This window comes from Bos taurus, chromosome 10 (assembly GCF_002263795.3).
Source record: "Bos taurus isolate L1 Dominette 01449 registration number 42190680 breed Hereford chromosome 10, ARS-UCD2.0, whole genome shotgun sequence".
NCBI lineage: Eukaryota > Metazoa > Chordata > Mammalia > Artiodactyla > Bovidae > Bos > Bos taurus.
This window is the reverse complement of record NC_037337.1, coordinates 101,264,911-101,285,848: the sequence shown is the minus strand read 5'-3', so window position 1 is coordinate 101,285,848 and position 20,938 is coordinate 101,264,911. Positions and strand designations below refer to the sequence as shown.

Sequence of the window (20,938 nt, the reverse complement as noted above, 5' to 3'; positions counted from 1 at the left end):
ATAATCGGTGCCATTTGGAGCAAGTCTGTTCATCTGTAAAATGGAAATAAAAATAGCACCTGCTTATAAGGGGCTAAGAGACGAGAAGACACAGGTACAGTGACTCAGCGCCTCTGAGCTGCCGTCGCTACTAATCTCCCTTCCCCCCTTCCTCCTGACGCCCCCTCCTCTCTTCCTGTCCTCTCGGTTCACCCCCAAAGGTGGGACCAGCCCCCCCGCTGCCCTGAGTCTCTCAAGCAGCCTGTCTGCTCCCCCTGGACCTGGCTCCACAGGGAGCCGCTCCCTTCGTTCCCTCACTCACGGCCATCTCCTGCGTCTCATCAGCGAGGCCCAGACCACATTCTGGCTTCAGACTCAAGCTTTCTCCTGGCCTCCCACAGCTGCTTGACCCCTTGCGGGGCGGCTTCTTGATGTCTTGACCATGAACCCACCTGTCCTAGTTCCCAATAAAAAAGCCCCCAGATCTGCTGGGTAGGACGTAGCCCCTGCTTAGGAAGGGAGGCAGTGGGGTTTCTGTAGCAGGGAAATAAAACCATTTCAAGTGTTTACCATAGAAGGATTTTTTTTTAAATAGACTTTTAAAAATCACAGGTTTAAACTGACAGAGAAGTTGAGAAAATGGCAAAAAAGTACCCATCCATCTCACACTCACTTTCCCTTATTACAAACATCTTACACGTCAGTGATTGGTACTATTACAATCAATGAACCAATATTGATACAGTATTACCAGCTAAAATCCATACTTTATTTAGATTTTCTTAGTTTTTACCTGGTGTTTTTACCTTTTTCTGCCCCTTGATCCCATCCAGTATACCACAGTACATGGAGTTGTCATATCTCCTTAAAGCTCCTCTTTGCTGTAGCAGTTCTCAGCATTTCCTGGTTTTTAATGACTCTACTGGGGCTTCCCTGGTGGCTAAGTAAAGAATCCATCTGCAGTGCGGGAAACCTGGGTTCTATCCCTGGGTTGGGAATATTCCCTGGAGAAGGGAATGGCAACCCACTCCAGGATTCTTGCCAGGAGAATCCCCAGAGACAGAGGAACCTGGTGGGCTACAGTCCCTGGGGTTCAAAGAGTCGGACATGATGGAGCAACTAAGCACAGCACTGCATCCTTTTGAGGAGTACTGCTCAGGTCATTTTGTAAATTACCCGTCCACAGAAGGGATTTAATGCAGGGCATTGCCCTACAGGTGATGGAGGATCTGAGACGCAAACAGAGGAAGAAGAAGCTACAAGCAACTAATTTTAGCAGAAAGTCATTAACATCATTAAGCTGGAGAGTTAACGGGAAGTCGTAGTTTTACCTCAGCCAAGGGCTGGGATCACCTGGCAGAAGCCTTAGTCAGATGCAGTCACAGCTGGAGATGCTGTCAGAGGCAAGAGGGAGGTGAAGAAATTCTCTGGCCTTAACTTTCCTCCCACCTTCCACTCTCTCTCCAACACTGCTCATGGGCCGTATCTAGCTATTAGCCACCTGGCCCAGGATTCTGTAAATCTCGGCCTGCAAGAGTCAGCTCCTAGCAAAATAGAGCCGAGGGTGAGGCTGAGACGGGCTCTAAAGGTGAGCTGGTCTAAGACTGGGACCACTGACATTTGATCACCCTGTACCTGTGAGGCAGGGGATAGATGAGCCCCACCCTAGAGGGTAAAGCAATAGGAGATGCATCCCCTATGGACTGAAACTCTAAGACAAGAACAGCAGGATGATTAAGGGAGGAGGCTGGGCCCTGCCTAGACCACATGTTTCTCGTTCTCGAAGTCAGCAGACCGCCCTGACCACACATGGGCAGAAAGGCTCTTTGGAGGCCAAAGGAGACTTATATCAAGGGATGTTCTACCCAGATGCCTTTTTGGTAAAATCCTTCTTGGCTAAGAGATGCGTGTGCACACATGGGAGAATCCTCTGAGTGCGTGCTAAGTCGCTTCAGTTGAGTTTGACTCCATGGACTGTAGCCCACCAGGCTCCCCTGTTCATGGGACTCTTTGGGCAAGAATACTGGAGTGGGTTGCCGTTTCCTTCTCCAGGGGATCTTCCAACCCAGGGACTGAACCCAGGCCTCCTGCATTGCAGGTGGATTCTTTACCATCTGAGCCACTAGGGAAGCCCTGGGGGGATTCTGAGATATACCAGACACAGACTGTGAACCGGGCAAATCAAAAGGATTGGCCAAAGGAAACGCAGAAGAAATACCCCATAAAAGTAATTCAAACTTCCCGAGGGCACGACTCAGGAGCTCTGAGTTTGCCTGTGGGCCTAGCCACACACACTGTGCTCTTTTCCTCTTAATAAATACTTTACTTGTTTCACCACTTCCTGTCTTTGTGGGAATTCTTTTTGGCAAAGCCAAAGGCCCAGGGCTCTTGTCAATGATCACAAGTCTAGTGGCTAGGATCTGGCGCTTCCACCACCACCACCCAGCCCAATCTCTGGCTGGGAGCCCGAGCACTGCTCCACGCTGCCGCAGTCCCAGGCTGTCCGAGATCACCTGTAACACGGTTTTCCTGCAGCACTTATACCACCGCCCTGCGACTGTGCTTGTCTGAGGGCTCTGTATGATGCATTCTTTATTTTGTATACTCAGAGCCTAGAACAGTGCCTTGCTGACAGGTTTTCGACATGTGACGTGTTTCTCCTGACCAGCCCATCTTCCGGTGCGCTCTGGCTTTGAGGGACTGCTCGCCACTAGCTTTCCTTTCCAGTTTCTGATCCCCTCCTATTGGTGCTAAGATGACTTTCGGCCTAGCATTTGTAACATTTGAAGGCCGCAGTGGATGGTGTGACTATAATGAGATCGTTTTTTTTTTTTAATTAAAAAAAATTGTTTAAGTCTTTATTGAATTTGTAGCAGTACTGCTTATGTTTTTTATACTCAGGGTTTTTGGCTGCGAGGTATATGGGATCTTAGTTCCCCAACCAGGGGAACCCACACCCCCGGCACTGGAAGGCAAAATCTTAACCACTTAACTGCTGGGGAAGTCCCTAGACCAGTTGTGACGAACTCACAGAGTAAGTTTTGCATTAATCCTTCCAAGTCCACGTCTTCCAAGGACTCAGCCACGCCTAGCCGCCTCCTTATGGGCTGCGTAAGAAAAGGAAAGAAGAACCCTGCCCTCACCTGGCTGGTATTTAGGTGGTTTGGGACCCATCATGAGAGAAGTTACATTTCCTTTTGGTGGAGGGGAGGAGGAAGTGGAGTGCCACAGACAGAACTGACTGGTGACTTTCCCAGGGGCGCAGGAGGGCTGAGGAGTCACGCCCCACTTGTCACCGGCCCGGACAGGATGGCCAGACTCTCTCCAACAGGCCACCTGCAATCGGAAACTTCTGAGGTTCCAGAGGTCCTGTGTACTTTCAGTGCTGGGACTGAGGAAACCTCCCTCCTCCACGTGTCACGTGGAGCCAGCCTCTGATAAGTGTGAAAAGGCCAGCGGGTGACAGGGGCATTGCTTAGCCCCAGCGCTCCGAGCTTTCAGTCTGCCAGGGTGCCCTAGTCCACCACAGGACAGAAATCTGACCAGTCAGCTTCCTTGTTTAGCAGAGATGAAAACCTTTGCAACTAGCTTCTTAGTTCCATTCTGGTAGAGCGCTGCTCTGCAACAGGTAAGAAATTGTGACTACAGGAACCTGTGTTTCGGATGCCTCATTTTCCATCGTGTTTGTAGGGAAACAGTTGGGAGGCCAGGTGGGCACTTGAAAAAGCAGGAATCAGTTGGAAATGCTGGAATCTTAGTTGAGGATCTCAGCTGCTCTAAGGACCAGCTGTGTGATTTTGGACAAGTCACTGTATTCTTTAGGACCTCCACTTCCTTGTTTGAAAACCAGGGATTATAGTGTCTGTTTTATCACAGAAGCGGAGTAAGGACTACATGAGATGTCTGCGGGAGGACTTTGAAGATGGACAAGTGTGACATAGTACAGCTATTTCTTTGCGTGGACATCAGGCAGCAGAAAAGGTGCCTTTGATGTTTAATTAATGCTAAAAATCTTCCATTACATTTATTTAGCTATAATTGGGAAGGAGGAGGGCAAGAGTAATTTTCGAAGGGACTTTTTGAGGTCCTAAAATAGAAACTCAGAAAACACATATTTGCTTTTCCTTTTGGTGTCAAACCACGGTAGCATTGTTACTAGCAGCTTTGCAGAACTGTGACCTTCAAACTTGGTAATGTCAAAGACGGAAAGAAAGCTCCCAGTCTTGAAGACTTTTAAACAGGCTTTTCAAACTGAAGCACTTTTATTTTGAATTGCGAGCTAATAGAAATGTCCTCTTAGATGAGTATTTGCAAGTTTAAAAGCTGCCTTCCAGGTGGGCCCCAGGAAACGCCTGTGCTGAGCGGGTGCTGAAGGCCCTTTTGGGAGCAAATGAGGGAAATCTCTTCCTGTCAACAGACTTTCTGCAGTTAGAGGAATCTGGAACTTACATTTCCCCTAATTGCACATAAACTGATTTGTGTATACATCTAGGGTCATCACTTACTTTCAGTTTAGTGAATTTGTGAATTTTTGCATTTGTTTTAATTTGTAATTAAGTTTCCTCCACGAAGCACACCATATGCCACCATTAATTCTTGCTCGTTGATTTCTTAGGAGATACATGAGTGCGTATTCTGATGCAATTTTTGAGGTCTTTTGAAAATCAAATGACTACGTGTTTAGCCATATGGGCCTTTGTTATTTAAAACAGCACATGAAAAAGTAAGAGCAAAATGCAGAAGGACGTGTTGGGGGGAAAAATCGCCGGAAAACTGTTTAAAACTTAAGCACACCATTTTCGATCTTAAAAAAAAATTTAGGGGGGGGGGGCGTTATATTTTTGAAACCTGTCACTTCTGATCCCGTAGGGTCTCTCACACTCTGAATGTAGACTGTCTCAAGTGCAGCAGGCGAAACTGCGGGAACCCGGGACCCCCCAGTGCCTGAGGCGGGGGCTGCAGATGCGAACACCCGCCTCCCGCGCATTCCGCGGGCGCCCCTGTTTTCCTCTCGGCGTCCCGGGCGGGGATCCGCCCGGCTCGCCCGCACCTGCCGCGGCCGCGGCTCGGCCTGCGCGGGGACGGACGTGCGGCTGCAGGCGGGCGGCGCGCGCTAGGACCCGGCGGGCCCGCACCCGTGGAGCCGCCGACCCGGGCGGGCGCCGGGCTGGAGCCGGGTTCCGGCCGCGATCGGCGGCAGCTCGGCCCGGAGACGGCGCGGCCCGGCGGCGGGGCCCCCGCGAGTCCAGCGCCGCCGCGGCCCCCCGATGCGGCCGCGAGGAGCCCGGGGCGCGCGGCCGATCGCAGGTAACGACCGGGGGGCCCCCTCTCCCGCCCCCGCAGCCCCTGCTCTGCTTCGGCATTGTCGCGGGGCGCCCTCGCCGTTCGGGCTCGGCTGCATTTTGGGGGCGCCCGGGGCTCCTTCTAAGGTGCCCGCCCCCGTGTCCCCAGCTGGTTTCGGATGGATTTATAGCCTGCACTTCACATGGGAGAGATCCGGGGGACGGCGAGTTGCTTATTTTTCATTAGTTCTGTCTCAAAAGTAAGTTCATTAAAAAAAAAAGTTTCTCAGGAATGTGTGGATAGTCACTTTAAAAATAAAAAATAAAAAAACCCCAGCAGACAAATGGATAATTTATTAAAATGGTCAAATAATTGCAGTACTTCCGTTAATTACTTTCTGAGTCTTTACTTTTGTGGGCTCCCCAAGACATTACTTTTATTTTCAAGGAACTAACGTGTTAAATGTGGAGTTTGTCTGGCGGCGTTTGCAGCATTGCTGTCACAACTGTTTTGCTATCAATTATAAACAGAGTGTCAAACGTGGGGGCAGTTTAAACCTCTTTTCAAATACTGTAACTGGTTATCCTGATATGACATCTACAGACGAGAGTTTCCTTTGAAGGCAGTAAGATATTTCTCTTTTTGGAGAAGCCTTGTTTGGCGGAGAAAAACCATGATTCCTGGCTGGGGAGGCTGGAGAGACTATTTTTCATGCTTTGTTTATACTGCCCGATTGACATTTGGGGAAGGGAAAACGCGGTCTTTCTCGGCAGCTTTTCATGGTGGGATTATTAATTTATTTAATTTATTAGTTTCAATTGGTTGGGCTCGGGGAGTCCTCTGTCATAGGATATGCTTAAAGGTGACACATTTGCCAGCAGTTGGGACACAGGATTGCAAATGTGAAATGTGCTTCAGCCCCAAGGTCTGGTCTGCTGGGAGCTCCCTTGGGGAGCTGTCCTGGGCTGGGTGGGACTGGCTCATTGAGGAAAAAGGGACTCATTTTCCTCCGCTAAGGAAGACATCCTGTTATATTCCTTTTGTTCCCTGTTTTTCATTGATCGCCTGCTCTGCCTGAGAGAGGGGAGAGCGCAGAGCTCGGAAGACTGCACAGATGACTCCAGCCCACTCTGCTCTCACACGGATTGGTCAGTTAGATGGAGACTTAGAGAAACAGTCACCCAAACCGTCTTTGAAAATCATGCTGTAATTTCAGAGTAGCCTTCTCGGGCCCAGATTTCTGCAAGGTTGATTTTTAACTCGGGTGCACTTGGGTTGAGACACCTTGGTATTTAGTTTTTTGCTGTTGCTTCTATTCAGATAAAGTAGGCCATTTTGGTGACAAATTTCTTTGCAGACGTCAGCTACTAGCTTGCATTTGTAGACATATCGCTTTACAATACGATCTCGGTGATTTCTGCTTGGGAGTTGTAGAATGCAAAGTTATTCAACTCAGAATAATTTTTCCTGACCGTTTTTCGGATCTGAAGAGTTAAATATTACCATCAGTGGAGGGGTGCTTAACTGTATCTTTGCTTTGATAATATAAGTGTCTTGTGCATGTATCATGCACTAAATTTCTAAATTGTAGTCTGTAACAGTGAAAGAAAAAGGCAGTGCATGAAGAGCCAACAATCAAAATCATTGTGCACTCAAGAAATTGTGACATCTGGTTTGAGGAGAATGCTTTTCAGATTCAAGAAAAAGGGCATCCCTCACCTTAAAAGAATGTGAGTTGGTAAAGGTGAAATGTTCTATGTAAGAGGAGAAACATAAGGCCGGGGGACAACTCCATTTGAGGCTTGAAACACCCTAATTACAGAAAGACCGTCCCAGAAGTTGTTAAATGTATAAACACTTTTCTGATTGGCTTAAAAATTTAGACACAGGAAGTGGATGGTATCTAATAACCGATGAGTAGAGACATGGTTGTCATGGAAACTGAAAGGAGTAACTTCCCCCCACCCCCCAACACACATACACTACCAGAACCACCACTTAAAAAAAAAAAAAGCCTGCATGTCATCACAGATGCCTGGAGAACATGCTGGCTTCTGTAAGCTTTCCCACAGCATCTGTTGAAACCTGAGACTGTGCCTGTCAAATCAAGGTCATTTTACAACAACAACCAAAAACGCAGTCTCCTGGATTTCATAACTGTGTTTTTATTGAAAAGATGTGAGGAAAAGGGCTGAAAGCACGGTACTTTGCATTTTGTTACCTCGGAGTTGCGCCAGGGAAGGCCGAGAAGCGTGTATTTGATCACTTAATTGTGGGAGCAAACTGATTCGTGTGTCTGCTGTTTGTGGAGCTGTAAAGACTAGGCTGTTACCTGGGGCGGAAGAGTCACGTGGGGACAGTATAATGAAGAGTTTCTGTTTGCAAGAGACTTCAAACTTGAACTGTAGCAACAGAATGTAAAGAACTGTGGCATTTTGGAGCTTTGCTCTAAGGCTCCCCGTGCAGGATGGTTGGCGAATCTGGTGCTTTGGCGAGGATAAGCAAGGGTGCTCTCAGTAACCGAGCAGGGGAAGGACACTCCTACACAGAATTAGAGCTCTTTCAAAACTCCAATTATTATTATTCCGTTAACTTAGAAAAACTTTCCTTTTCTGTGGCTAGAGAAGAGTGCTGTAGTTTTTAGGATAATCGAGAGGCTCCCCAGCTCAGGGTTGGGAATACGGTCAGTGTCTCGGTGGTGGTTTTAGTGAGTAGAGGAAAGAAAGGGGAAATGTTTGGGGCTCTCCCCCTTTCACTTTGCTAAGGGAGACATTAGCCAAGGAGGCTGAATTGTGACTTTGGGGGATGACATTGAAGCTTGTAAATATAAAGCCAGTACACTTCTTACATTTTTTTCTAATCTTGTCCATGTGGTCTTTAAATTTTGAAGTGCTTGATATTCATTTAGAAATATCCTTCTTACAGTCATGATGATTTATAGCTTTGTATGGCTTAATCTTAATTGAAAATGGTCAATTTTAATCTCAATTAACTAACACTTTGATCTTTAAAAAAAAAAACAAGCAGAAAATTTCCCTTGTTTTCATCAACTAATTGCATAGAGGGGGAGCAGAGAGAGGAGGTGGAAAGAATTCTAAATGTACTGTAATATTTACTTACTACCCTGCATCTGTGTCATAGGAAATATAGATATTAGAAGCAATACAGCATCATTGGGGGTGATTTAGCACGTATTCATGATCCCATGTGGTCAGATGTTTAACTGATTGAGATTTGGTGAAAAAGTTATGCCTTAATGGCATAACTGTTCTCTTTAGCAAAGGATTTCCTGTAAGGAGCTTTCTTATCTTCAACTATGTTCATTGGCAGGAAACTTGTCAGTTGCTTGTTTTTACAAACTGAAGGAAATGAATGGGATTTGTTAGTTTCAAGAATCTGCCTTCATGCGCCATTGTCTGTGAAGTAGTTTGCTCAGAACAGTTCATTTTTAAATGGACTGTTGAGGAGTACAATTAAATTACTTCAGGTCTTTGGCATTTCTGTTCATTTATTTTTGGCTTTGAGATTAGAAAAATTGATCATTATACCGCTATGTACAACTTATTTGACCAACACACGTTAACAAGATGTTCAATAAAATCCCAGTTCATTTTCAGTTGTCAGATGTATAGACACTGACTGAAGTTGGCGTTTTTTGATGAGTATGCCAAATTTCTAATAAGTAGCCCAGAATACCAATCAAATGCCAGTTTTGTGGAGAGGTGAAGGGAAAGAGGCAGCTCATTCCTCTCTTGGCTTGTAACAGTAAAATCCATAAAGATTAAATGTCAGGTGTGCCTCTGTTGCTGACGGTTTACGGGAGAGTTGGAATTTGAGGCGGGGGTGTAGTCAAAGCCAGGCTAGAGTCTATATGAGGAAAACAAATCATCACCTTGAAAGGATTTGTTGTGCAAACCTCTGGATTAATTTTTGAATATTATAAATAAATACGTTTAGTCCTTTCAATTCATGTTTCGAAGTTTGGAAGAGGAAACGGCGAGGTTCTTTAGAGGAAAAGAAGTACATGAACCTCCATTCACAGGGGACGGCCGGGAGGGTGTTAAGAGAGCCTCAGGGAGGGGACCGCCTGTTGCAATGGTTTTCACACATTTTTTAAGACATCACTTTGGTTTTATATTTAGCACCAAATGGAATCTTATGCAAGACCCTAATATGTGAGTGGAATAAAAAGAGAAATGCTTTGGCAGGAACCCAGCGCCAGGAGCCCACGGTCTTCTCCTGGGCTGTGCCCTGGGAGCCTGGGACCCCTGTGAGCTGTTGGGAAACCACTGCTTTTAAAGTGCCCCAAGTCTTCTTTAAGGAAGGCCCGGGGGAATTGCCTGCAGAGTCCTGGAACTTCTGAGATGAAGAGAGAAGTGACTTCTGCCCTTACAGTCGCAGAGGGCGCCTGTGCTCAGGGGAGTAAACAGGAGTGCAGACAGCGGCTCCGCTAAGCCGTTCTGTGCGGAGCCAGGCTGGACCGGCTTCGAAAGAGCCCTGCTTGTGTCTGCGATGAGAGGAGGGCAGAGGAGGTTTGTAAAGGGCCTCCTTTCCTAGAAGTTACGGGAGCGGCGTGGAGGTGTTTGAGACGAGTGGATTCTCATCGTCTGGACGGTGGATTGATTCTGGTGCCACCCCAGGATCTGCTGTATCACTGTTCCTCTGTTTGTCAGTGAAGATGATTTCATATTAAGTGTCATTCATGAAATGAAGGTTTGCCAAGCTATGTAAACTGCTTGGCAGTCACAGTGGTGTTTTGAGTGTTGAGGAAAATGATAACACGCGGATGATATTTGAATATCATCAAATATTCTCGGATTGTCTCTTCTGTTATGGGATTTACTGAAATGGCAGTGTTGGGTCCCCCTTTTTACATCCCGGAGGCCATAAATACTAAGGTTTCTAGGGGTGGCGGGCGGAGGGATCCCCTCCCCTTCCACTAATTTTGACAACTCCGTGCTGCGCATGTGCGTGGTGACGGAAGGGAGGAGGAGTCCGCCGGCCAAGTGAGGTAGCATGTGCTTCCTAGGGCCCCAGCAGACCTCCCTGCGTTGTTTCTTGGGGGCTGCGCAGCTGGGGAGTTTACAGAAGTAGAAGGCATAGCCTCCTGTCCGACTCTTTGCGACCCCATGGACTGCAGCCCGCCAGGCTCCTCTGTCCATGTGATTCTCCAGGCAAGAATACGGCATGGTTAGCCATTCCCTTCTCCAGGGGATCTTCCCAACCCAGGGATCCAACCCGGGTCTCCCGCCTTGCAGGTGGCTTCTTGACTGTCTGAGCCGCCAGGGAAGCCCCTCCCGTCTGCAGGCTCCTGTTAGTTCCACTATGCTTCTGTTACCCGCGTGGGGTTGGAGGTGGTGATCAAAGTCATCAATATTCTGGGAAGCCACAGATCTTCCAACAATTTGTGCTGAAGCTTTTTCTTTTTTTAAAGAAGATATTTTCCTTAGAAAGATGAAGCTGATATAGGCACAAAATAGTTGGCTGTGGTAGCAGATAAAATGATTGTGTTTAACTTTCGTTTGTTGAATTGAGCTGAATGAAGGTTTTCACGTTTGGGCTGTGGAAAGCTATCTTATCCCTCCTCCCACCTGCATTTCAAAGAAGAAGGAGTGTGCCCCGTCATAGAACACCAACAGAGCCGTCGCAGGATGTGTTCATAGTAGCAGGCCAGCGATTCTCCTCCAGTGAGCATTTACTATCCAGTGTTCCTGAGGACTTTGTTTTGGAACTCAAAGCTGTCCAAGGCACCGTGACCTCGATGAAGTTGGTAACGGAGGACTCCAAGTATTAGGTAGTGTGTGTTCGTTACCTCTGCAGATGGCACTTTATCTTAAAATCAGTTCAGTTCAGTTGCTCAGTCGTGTCGGACTCTCTGCGACCCCATGGACTGCAGCACGCCAGCCTCCCTGTCCATCACCAACTCCTGGAATTTACCCAAACTCATGTCCATTGAGTCGGTGATGCCATCCGACCATCTCATCCTCTGTCGTCACCTTCTCCTCCTGCCTTCAATCTTTCCCAAGCATCTTAAAATTCAGACAGTAGCGAATCCTACTTGAAGAGGTAATTTTTAGTATATTATACAAGGTTACATTTTAGGTAACCTCATATATCTCTTTAAACTCTGAAATGTTCTAACTTGGCAAACTTAACATTTTTGCAGCCTTTAAAATGAAAACAGTTACCATTTAATGACTAGTTAACACTTTCACTTTTGAAATAATGGCTCTAAATTAAGACTGTCATATTGTTTCATGGGACTGAATTTAGCATTTAGAATGGTCTTGGAAAAGAAATAAGTTACTCATGGTAAGTTTGGCAGTATTGGATAATACAGAAAAATCACCTCAAATCGATAAGGGCTTTTCATTTATCAGGTGCTGACCCAACTGACTCTTATGATAATCTAGTATTAATATAATGTTACTGCTACTAAGAAATAATGATAACATGTATTACTGTGCCACTTTACGGATGAAGAAGCCTAGGTCACTATGTTTCCAGGGCCGAAAGCCTCTGGTAGCCGACGCGCTCTCACCCTCAGGCCCCCTGCCTCCAGGTTGCAGGCATTTCCCAGCCACTGGCTTCCTCACCACCGCTCCGTGTGTCTCGTCCAGGTTGATTCTTGAGAGCTCCGTCCACGCTTGAGACGGAGTCTCCTCCCAGGAGAAAATGGCAGGGGTGGCGGTGGGGTAATATTTGTTGTGATTTTGGCAAGAAGTAGGGTTTTACTTCTTGACATTCTGTGTTCCCATATCTTCTGACCATTACTGGTGAGAGGAACTTTTTAGCTCCCTTGTCAGAGGTTATCCTCCTTAATCCGTCTTCGTCTTTTGAATTTCCCTTCATGCATCCCTGAGCACATTCACCTAGTTGGTAAACAAAAGGCTCTTACGCAGGGATATGATTTTCTTGAATTACCCAAATATTACATTTAGAATTTCTCGTGGGGGCATCCATAAAGACAGGTTTCCTGGACAACGTTCTCTTTTATTATTGTTGCTGAGCCCCTCAGTCATGTCTGACTCTTTGCGACCCTGTGGACTGCAGCACGCCGGGTTCCCCTGTCCTTCACTATCTTTTATAATTCACACGAACTACGTAACACACTCAGACATGCCAATATGGAGATATCTCCTTTATTTCTTTCAGAATGGAAAAAAAAAAAAAAAAACTGGCTTAAATTGTCAGATTAAGAGGGTGTTGGCTCTCTCCTTCTTGGGACACCCTTACGTATAAATTGTACAAACTCCACATGTGTTTATAGAGACCAAGCAAAACTGGGCTAGTCTGATTTCCTCATCTAAGCAAGGAGCTCTGCTCTTCTGCTAGCAAAGGGAAAGAAGACAAGTTAAATCTTCACCGGGCATCCCACTAGGCCTGGTATGTGTGTGACTGGTTAGAACTCGAAATGGAACCCATGTGGACATTTTCAATAACGATGCAGGTGCCTGGCACTTTCCAATTGTCCTGAAGATTTCAGGTGAATGGTCAGTAACAAATTCATATTTCACATGCAGGCTATCACAGATTTCGCATGTGAAATCATTTTAAAGAATTGATCTAGGGACATGCTCAAGATATATATGCACCAGTCTGGGGAAACGAGTCATACACCCATTCATTCAATGAACAGTTACTGAGTGACTGCTGCGTGCAGGGGACTGTGCTCCGTGATAGGGATGTAAAGGGGATGCAGTCGCTGGCATCCATTGTCTAACTGACTGGCTTCTTAAACTGGAAGTATCCCCCAGCGTGGCTCTTGTGAAGTTCATGTTCTAAACTGATCTTGACAGACGGAAGTGACACCCTTCCTGAGTTCCTCTCTGCAGGTATAAATGCCTGTTGTTTTAGTTTCGAAGTTGTTCCTGCCAGGAGGATTCCGGTGTGGGTAATTTATCTGGGCGACGACCCCAGGAAGAAGTAGGAGGTGGGCCACCAGTGGGGAGTGGTCCATTCCTCCCGCCCTAAACCCTGCCTGCATCCCTGGCTACCCTGCTCAGGGGAGCCCAGAACAACCGCTTGTCTTGTGGGCCATGTATCTCATTTGTCGCCAGGGTTCCTTGCTGCTGTCTTTGAAATCCTCCTCGTGGTCACCTCCTCATCTTGAGTTTCGGTGCCTCCCTCTGAGAATATGGCCGGAAACCTGGGGGTTCTGTCCCTCCTGACTCCTTCCCTTCTTCCGTCCTGCTGAAGACCTCTGTCCCTAAACTGCTCCAAAGAGGGGAGCTGGGCTTCTTCTCCGTCCTCTGTCTAAGGCTTCAGATGCTGGAGGGCTGTGGGCACATGGACATCCCTCTCCTCAGAGGTGCCTGCTCTATCAAGAGGTAGAATCCCCCAAGCAGCAAACCCCTGCACTGCCTTCCTGTCTCCTTTCTCTTTGCCATCATTAACTGGACTCAGGAAAGGGTGGGCTCTTCTTTCACTCCCCCTCCACCATCCCATCCTTCCACCATCCAGGCAGAAAGATGAGGGACTTCGCTGTCCCTTGTGGGTGAAGGCAGCATCTCCCACTGCCGTCAGGTCGGTTCTCTGAGCTGGGTCCTCCAGACTCCTGTAAAGGGTGAAGATCCCGTCCCTGACTTTCAAGGCTGTGGAATTTCTGCCTGTGGCAAAGTCTACTAGCTTCCCGCATACGTTCCTTAACTACCACGTTTCTAAGACTCCCTTGTAGCTAAGAATGGCAAAATTCTTTCTGCTTGGATGTAAGTAGATGTGAAGTGTATTGTTTCTGGTTTGTATCCTTGTTTTTCTTTATAATGTTGCCACACACTTTTTTGTTGTGAAACTGCATATAGTTTAGTTGTGCATGCTTTCATATAAATGGAAACATCATGCATGTACACACACAAATGCACACCATTTGTAATATATATGGATATATAGTATAGACATGTATATTTATATATATGTAAACATATGGTGTCTGTGTATTTGTCTGTGGTTACATTTGTAGACAGATGGTTTTTTAAGTGAGCACACCTACGTAACCAGCACCTATATTAAAATAATAGAATGTTAGCTTCACCCAAGAAGTCCCCTCATGACCCTGAGCCATCATCTTTTGCAAGATGACCACTATCCTAGTTTGATCTACTTTTTTTTTTTTGACTGAGAGAAGTGTGTTCAGTTCAGTTCAGTTCAGTTGCTCAGTCGTGTCTGACTCCTTGCAACCCCATGAATCCTAGCACCCCAGGCCTCCCTGTCCATCACCAACTCCCGGAGTTCACTCAAACTCACATCCATCGAGTCAGTGATGCCATCCAGGCATCTCATCCTCTGTCGTCCCCTTCTCCTCCTGCCCTCAATCCCTCCCAGCATCAGGGTCTTTTCCAGTGGGTCAACTCTTCACATGAGATGGCCAAAGTACTGAAGTTTCAGCTTTAGCATCATTCCTTCCAAAGAAATCCAAGGGCTGATCTCCTTCAGAATGGACAGGTTGGATCTCCTTGCAGTCCAAGGGACTCTCAAGAGTCTTCTCCAACACCACACTTCAAAAGCATCAATTCTTCGGCGCTTAGCTTTCTTCACAGTCCAACTCTCACATCCATACATGACCACTGGAAAAACCATAGCCTTGACGAGATGGACCTTTGTTGGCAAAGTAATGTCTCTGCTTTTGAATATGCTATCTAGGTTGGTCATAACTTTCCTTCCAAGGAGTAAGCGTCTTTTAATTTCATGGCTGCAGTCACCATCTGCAGTGATTTTGGAGCCCCAAAAAATAAAGTCTGACACTGTTTCCACTGTTTCCCCATCTATTTCCCATGAAGTGATGGGACCAGATGCCATGATCTTTGTTTGCTGAATGTTGAGCTTGAAGCCAACTTTTCCACTCTCCACTTTCACTTTCATCAAGAGGCTTTTGAGTTCCTCTTCACTTTCTGCCATAAGGGTGGTGTCATCTGCATATGTGAGGTGATTGATATTTCCCTTGGCAATCTTGATTCCAGCTTGTGCTTCTTCCAGCCCAGTGTTTCTCATGATGTACTCTGCATATAAGTTAAATAATCTCTTACTAAGATGATAGATTATAATTTTTTTCTTGATATATTTTGAAGTTACACTATCTGGTATATACACATTTAGAATTCTTGTGCCTTCTTGGAGATTTGAATTTTAATTATTATTATGAAAAAAAAAATAAAGTCGCTCAGTCATGTCCAACTCTTTGCGACCCCATGGGCAGTAGCCTGCACCAGGCTCCTCCGTCCATGGGATTTTCTAGGCAAGAGTACTGGAGTGGGTTGCCATTTCCTTCTCCAGGGAATCTTCCCAACCCAGGGATCAAACCCAGGTGTCCCGCATTGTAGACGGACACTTTACCATCTGAGCCGATTCTCACAGCACTTTTTATCTTAAAGTGTGTTTTGTCTGGCATCTGTGCGACAATTCTAGACCACAGTGGGACACAATCAGCTTCTTCATTGTTGGTTTTTCCTACTAGGTTTCTGCTCTTTGTTTTCTCAAATTCTCTACATCCTATACTATGTTTTTAGATAATTTCATTTGTTTGCTTGTTTTTGGCTGTGCTGGCTCTTGGTTGCTGGGGGGCTTTGCTGCGGTTGCAGCGGGGTGGGGGGGGCTGCGCTCTAGTTGCCCTGTGTGGGCCTCTCGCGGTGGTGGCCTGTCCTGTGGAGCACTGGCTGTACAGGGTGAAGTGTCAGTGTCTGCGTTGCATAGGTGGTTCCGCAGTTGTGGTTCCCGGACTCTACAGCACAGGCTCAGTTGTTGTGGTGCAAGGGCTTAGTCGCCCTGAGGCATGTGGGGTCTTCCAGTGTCTCCTGCAGTGGCAGGCAGATCCCTTACCTCTGAGCCACCAGGGAAGCCCCAGATCCTGTGATTTAAATGCATCTTTTATAAATGACATAATGCTGGATCTTTTTGTGGAGTCTATAATATCTTTTACATGAAATATGTAATCCATTTATATTTGTTGCAATTTCAGATTTATTTCAATGTATTCCTTCATGTTATTTCATTCTTTCAATTTGTCCCAACTCTTCACATGTCTCTTCCTTTCTTCTATTGAGTTGACTTTTCCCCTTGTTTCATATGTTACGCTACAGTAGTTTGGAAGTTTTCCACTCTGTTATTATTCTTCTAGTGGTTCTCTGGAAATTTCAGCATGTGTACTATATTAAGAGCTTGAAGGGAATCACTATCTTTCCTTTCCTCCTAAACAATGCAGGGACTTTAGATCATCTAATTCCAGTCATTACCACCCCTCACCCCCTCCCCTGCTAGCTTGGGTCCCATTTTTCGCCCATTGTTTTAGTTCTGTGTTTTTATTTTAGCCTTGTAGGTTATGCTGTGCTATGCTATGTCACTTCAGTCCTGTCCGACTCTGTGTGACCCCGTAGACGGCAGCCCACCAGGCTTCCCCATCCCTGGGATTCTCCAGGCAAGAACACTGGAGTGGGTTACCATTTCCTTCTCCAATGCATGAAAGTGAAAAGATAAAGTGAAGTCGCTCAGTCGTGTCCGACTCTTCTCGACCCCATGGACTGCAGCCTACCAGGCTCCTCCGTCCGTGGGATTTTCCAGGCAAGAGTACTGGAGTGGGGTGCCATTGCCTTCTCCGCCTTGTAGGTTAGATGCTATTATTTTAAAGTATAAATGCTTGTTCAGATTTACCCACATGTTTACTGCTTTCTGTGCTTGTAATTCCTTCCCCGGCGTGTGCTCTCCCTCCCTGCCGTCACTCTCTTCACAGGTCTCATTAGGTGAGCATCGGTTGAAGGAGACCTATTTTGCCTATTGTATGTTGGAAAATTCTAATTCTTTCCCTTTTTTTCCCCCCCTTAAAGTATAGTTTTTCTAGGTCTAAAATATATTTTTGTTAGGTACAAAATTCTGCTTAGGGCTTCCCTGGTGGCTCAGTGGTACAGAATCCACCTGCCAATGCAAGAGACACAGGTTTGATCCATGAGCCAGGGGGATCCCACATACCGTGGAGTAAATGAGCTTGTGCGCTGCAGCTGCTGGGCCTGTGCTCTAGAGCCCCAGATCCTGAAACCTGTAACCCCGAGGCCCGTGCTCGGCCACAAAAAGAAGCCACCGCAATGGGAAGCCTGGGCGCCGCAACCAGAGAAAAGACACGGCCCAAAATAAATGAATAAAGTAAATTATTTTGTAAAAGTCTGGTTATTTTGCTTAGGATTTGTGTTTCTTTTGTGAATTTGTGGACTGAGTTCTTTCATCAGTTCTAGAAGATTCTCAGAGTGCTGTCCCTGTTGTGCACTTTTTTCTGTTTTTGGACTTTAGATGAGGCGTATGTGAGACTTCTGCTGTCTCCTCTCTGCTCTGCCTCTCTCTCCACATTTCTGTGTCTATATTTTTATGTGCTACAGTTGACAATTTTTTCAGTCTTTTTCATTTTCTCTATCTCATCTGGCTAATCTTGCTCACAGTTTATATACTTTTTCCTTCTATTATATTTTTAATTTTACATTGTGTGTCTGATAACTTTTAGACCTTTGAAAACCTGAAATAGAGTTGGTGTACAATATTATGATCATTTTAAAATTTGACGTCTGTAGGTTCAATTCTACTATGTCATTTCTGTTAGTTGTTCATGATGCTTTTTTCTTACACACGTGTCTATTTGTGATTTTTATTTTACTTTGTTTTATTTTACTGTGACTTTATTTTTTTAATTTGATTTTTTAATTGAAGTTGATTTGATTTACAGTGTTGTGTCAATTACTGCCGTACAGCAAAGTGATTCAGTTACACACACACACACACACACACTCTTTTATTTTATGTTCTTTTCCATTCTGGTTTATTACAGAATATTGAATATGGTTCTGTTTCTGTTTTGTAGGTAAGTTCATTTGTCTCTGTGTACCCTTAAGGTCAGTTTTCATTCCAATCCCAAAGAAAGGCAATGCCAAAGAGTGCTCAAACTACCGCACAATTGCACTCATCTCACACGCTAGTAAAGTAATGCTCAAAATTCTCCAAGCCAGGCTTCAGCAGTACATGAACCGTGAACTTCCAGATGTTCAAGTTGGTTTTAGAAAAGGCAGAGGAACAAGAGATCAAATTGCCAACATCCACTGGATCATGGAAAAAGCAAGAGAGGTCCAGAAAAACATCTATTTCTGCTGTATTGACTATGCCAAAGCCTTTGACTGTGTGGATCACAATAAACGGTGGAAAATTCTGAAAGACATGGGAATACCAGACCACTTGACCTGCCTCTTGAGAAACGTATTGCAGATCAGGAAGCAACAGTTAGAACTGGACATGGAACAACAGACTGGTTTCAGATAGGAAAAGGAGTACGTCAAGGCTGTATATTGTCACCCGCCTTATTTAACTTCTATGCAGAGTACATCATGAGAAATGCTGGGCTGGAAGAAGCACAAGCTGGAATCAAGATTGCCAAGGGAAATATCAATCACCTCAGATATGCAGATGACACCACCCTCATGGCAGAATGTGAAGAGGAACTAAAAAGCCTCTTGAGGAAAGTGAAAGAGGAGAGTGAAAAAATTGGTTTCAAGCTCAACATTCAGCAAACAAAGATCATGGCATCTGTTCCCATCACTTCATGGGAAATAGATGGGGAAACAGTGGAAGCAGTGTCAGATTTTATTTTTTGGGCTCCAAAATCACTGCAGATGGTGACTGCAGCCATGAAATTAAAAGACGCTAACTCCTTGGAAGGGAAGTTATGACCAACCTAGATAGCATATTCAAAAGCAGAGACATTACTTTGCCAACAAAGGTCCGTCTAGTGAAGGCTATGGTTTTTCCAGTGGTCATGTATGGATGTGAGAGTTGGACTGTGAAGAAAGCTGAGCGCCAAAGAATTGATGCTTTTGAACTGTGGTATTGGAGAAGACGCTTGAGAGTCCCTTGGACTGCAAGGAGATCCAACCAGTCCATTCTAAAGAAGATCAGTCCTGGGTGTTCATTGGAAGGAATGATGCTAAAGCTGAAACTCCAATACTTTGGCCACCTCATGCGAAGAGTTGACTCACTGGAAAGGTCCTGATGCTGGGAGGGATTAGGGGCAGGAGGAGATGGGGACAACAGAGGATGAGATGGCTGGATGGCATCACCGACTTGATGGATGTGAGTTTGAGTGAACTCTGGGAGTTGGTGATGGACAGGGAGGCCTGGCGTGCTGCAATTCATGGGGTCGAAAAGAGTAGGACACAACTGAGCGACTGAACTGAACTGAGCTTTACTATTATTATTTTTTGAGACTTTACTAGTGGGAATTATTTGAGGTGTGAACTGAAGGTGAGTTTCGCTAGATTTTGCAGTTGTTTCTCCTGAATGCCTGGGATTATCACCAATTTGTAAAGCAAGGACTTAAAAATTCTCAGATGGAGGTTTGGGGACCAGCCACACAGACAATTCATACTCAAAGCCCATATGAGGATTGTCTGTAGTTACAAATTTTTAGTAAAACTTTCTCGTGTCTACTCAGCACTGATTTTTGAGACAGGCAATTCTGGTAGGCTTCTGGAGCCCTATCTTTGGTGGGCTCTGAGTTTGTCAGAGCCAGCAAGTGTACTTGCTGTTCCCTATGCCTTGCTGACATAAAAACAGAAGCTCAAGTTATCCCAGTTTGTTAAAGCCTTTAATGGGAAAGTTGATAAAATTTTATGCTGTGAGTGTGCCTCATTTTCCTGTCAGATTATAAATACATTTCAGAGTATTTTTCAATAAGTATTTTGTCCAGCATTTTTGGTTGTTCTCATAGGATTTGAGAGGTATTTATTCTGACATACTGCCAGAAAAGGAACTTCCATTCTTTCTCTTTATATCCCTTATTTAATAATCCAAATAGTCCCTGAAACATATGAATGCATCTGGGCTACCAGGGTGAAAATCATATGTGCAAAAAACAGTAGAGGAAAAGCACAATAATTATTTTCAAAATATTATCTCCTAACACGGAAAAGGCAATGGCAACCCACTCCAGTACTCTCGCCTGGAAAATCCCATGGGCGGAGGAGCCTGGTGGGCTACAGTCCATGGGGTCGCAAAGAGTCGGACACGACTGAGCGACTTCACTTTCACTTTTCACTTTCATGCATTGGAGAAGGAAATGGCAACCTACTGCAGTGTTCTTGCCTGGAGAATCCCAGGGATGGGGGAGCCTGGTGGGCTGCCGTCTACGGGGTTGCGCAGAGTCAGACACGACTGAAGCGACTTAGCAGCAGCAGCAGCAGCAACACATATTCTAGGGTAATTAGGCCATTACTTTGGAGAAGGAAATGGCAACCCACTTCAGTGTTCTTGCCTGGAGAATCCCAGGGACGGGGAGCCTGGTGGGCTGCCGTCTATGGGGTCTCACAGAGTCGGACAGGACTGAAGCGACTTAGCAGCAGCGGGCCATTACTTGTATTAGTTGAGGGAACACTTGAGTGCGCATTCGGTCACTAAGTCGTGTCCGACTCTTTGCAACCCCATGGACTGTAGCCCCCCAGCCTCCCCTGTCCAGGGGTTTATCCAGGCAAGAAGACTGGAGTGGGTTGTCATGCCCTCCTCCAGGGGATCTTCCCCACGCAGGGTTCAAACTTGCATCTCCTGCATTGCAGGCAGATTCTTCACCACTGAGCCACCTGGGAAGCCTGAGGTAACACAGGTTGCTCCAATAAATCCGACATAGTGCAATGTATCAAAACAAGGATGTCGACTCCTCGCG

The 20,938-nt window shown here is 45.8% G+C and overlaps 1 protein-coding gene across 3 annotated transcripts in view; it reads left to right on the top strand.

Annotated features, from left to right (window-relative positions):
* Nucleotides 1-5,148: 5,148 nt before the first annotated feature.
* The window catches only part of FOXN3 (forkhead box N3), a 448,976-nt gene continuing 433,186 nt past the window's right edge, over nt 5,149-20,938 (top strand). For 2 of the 3 annotated variants that reach the window (XM_005212146.5, XM_024997328.2), the window contains exon 1: nt 5,149-5,286. The gene's annotated coding sequence lies outside the window, so the exon portion shown is untranslated. Of the gene's footprint in view, nt 5,287-5,329; nt 5,522-20,938 lie in introns of those variants that run through there. The other variant, XM_005212147.5, reaches the window with a different exon arrangement.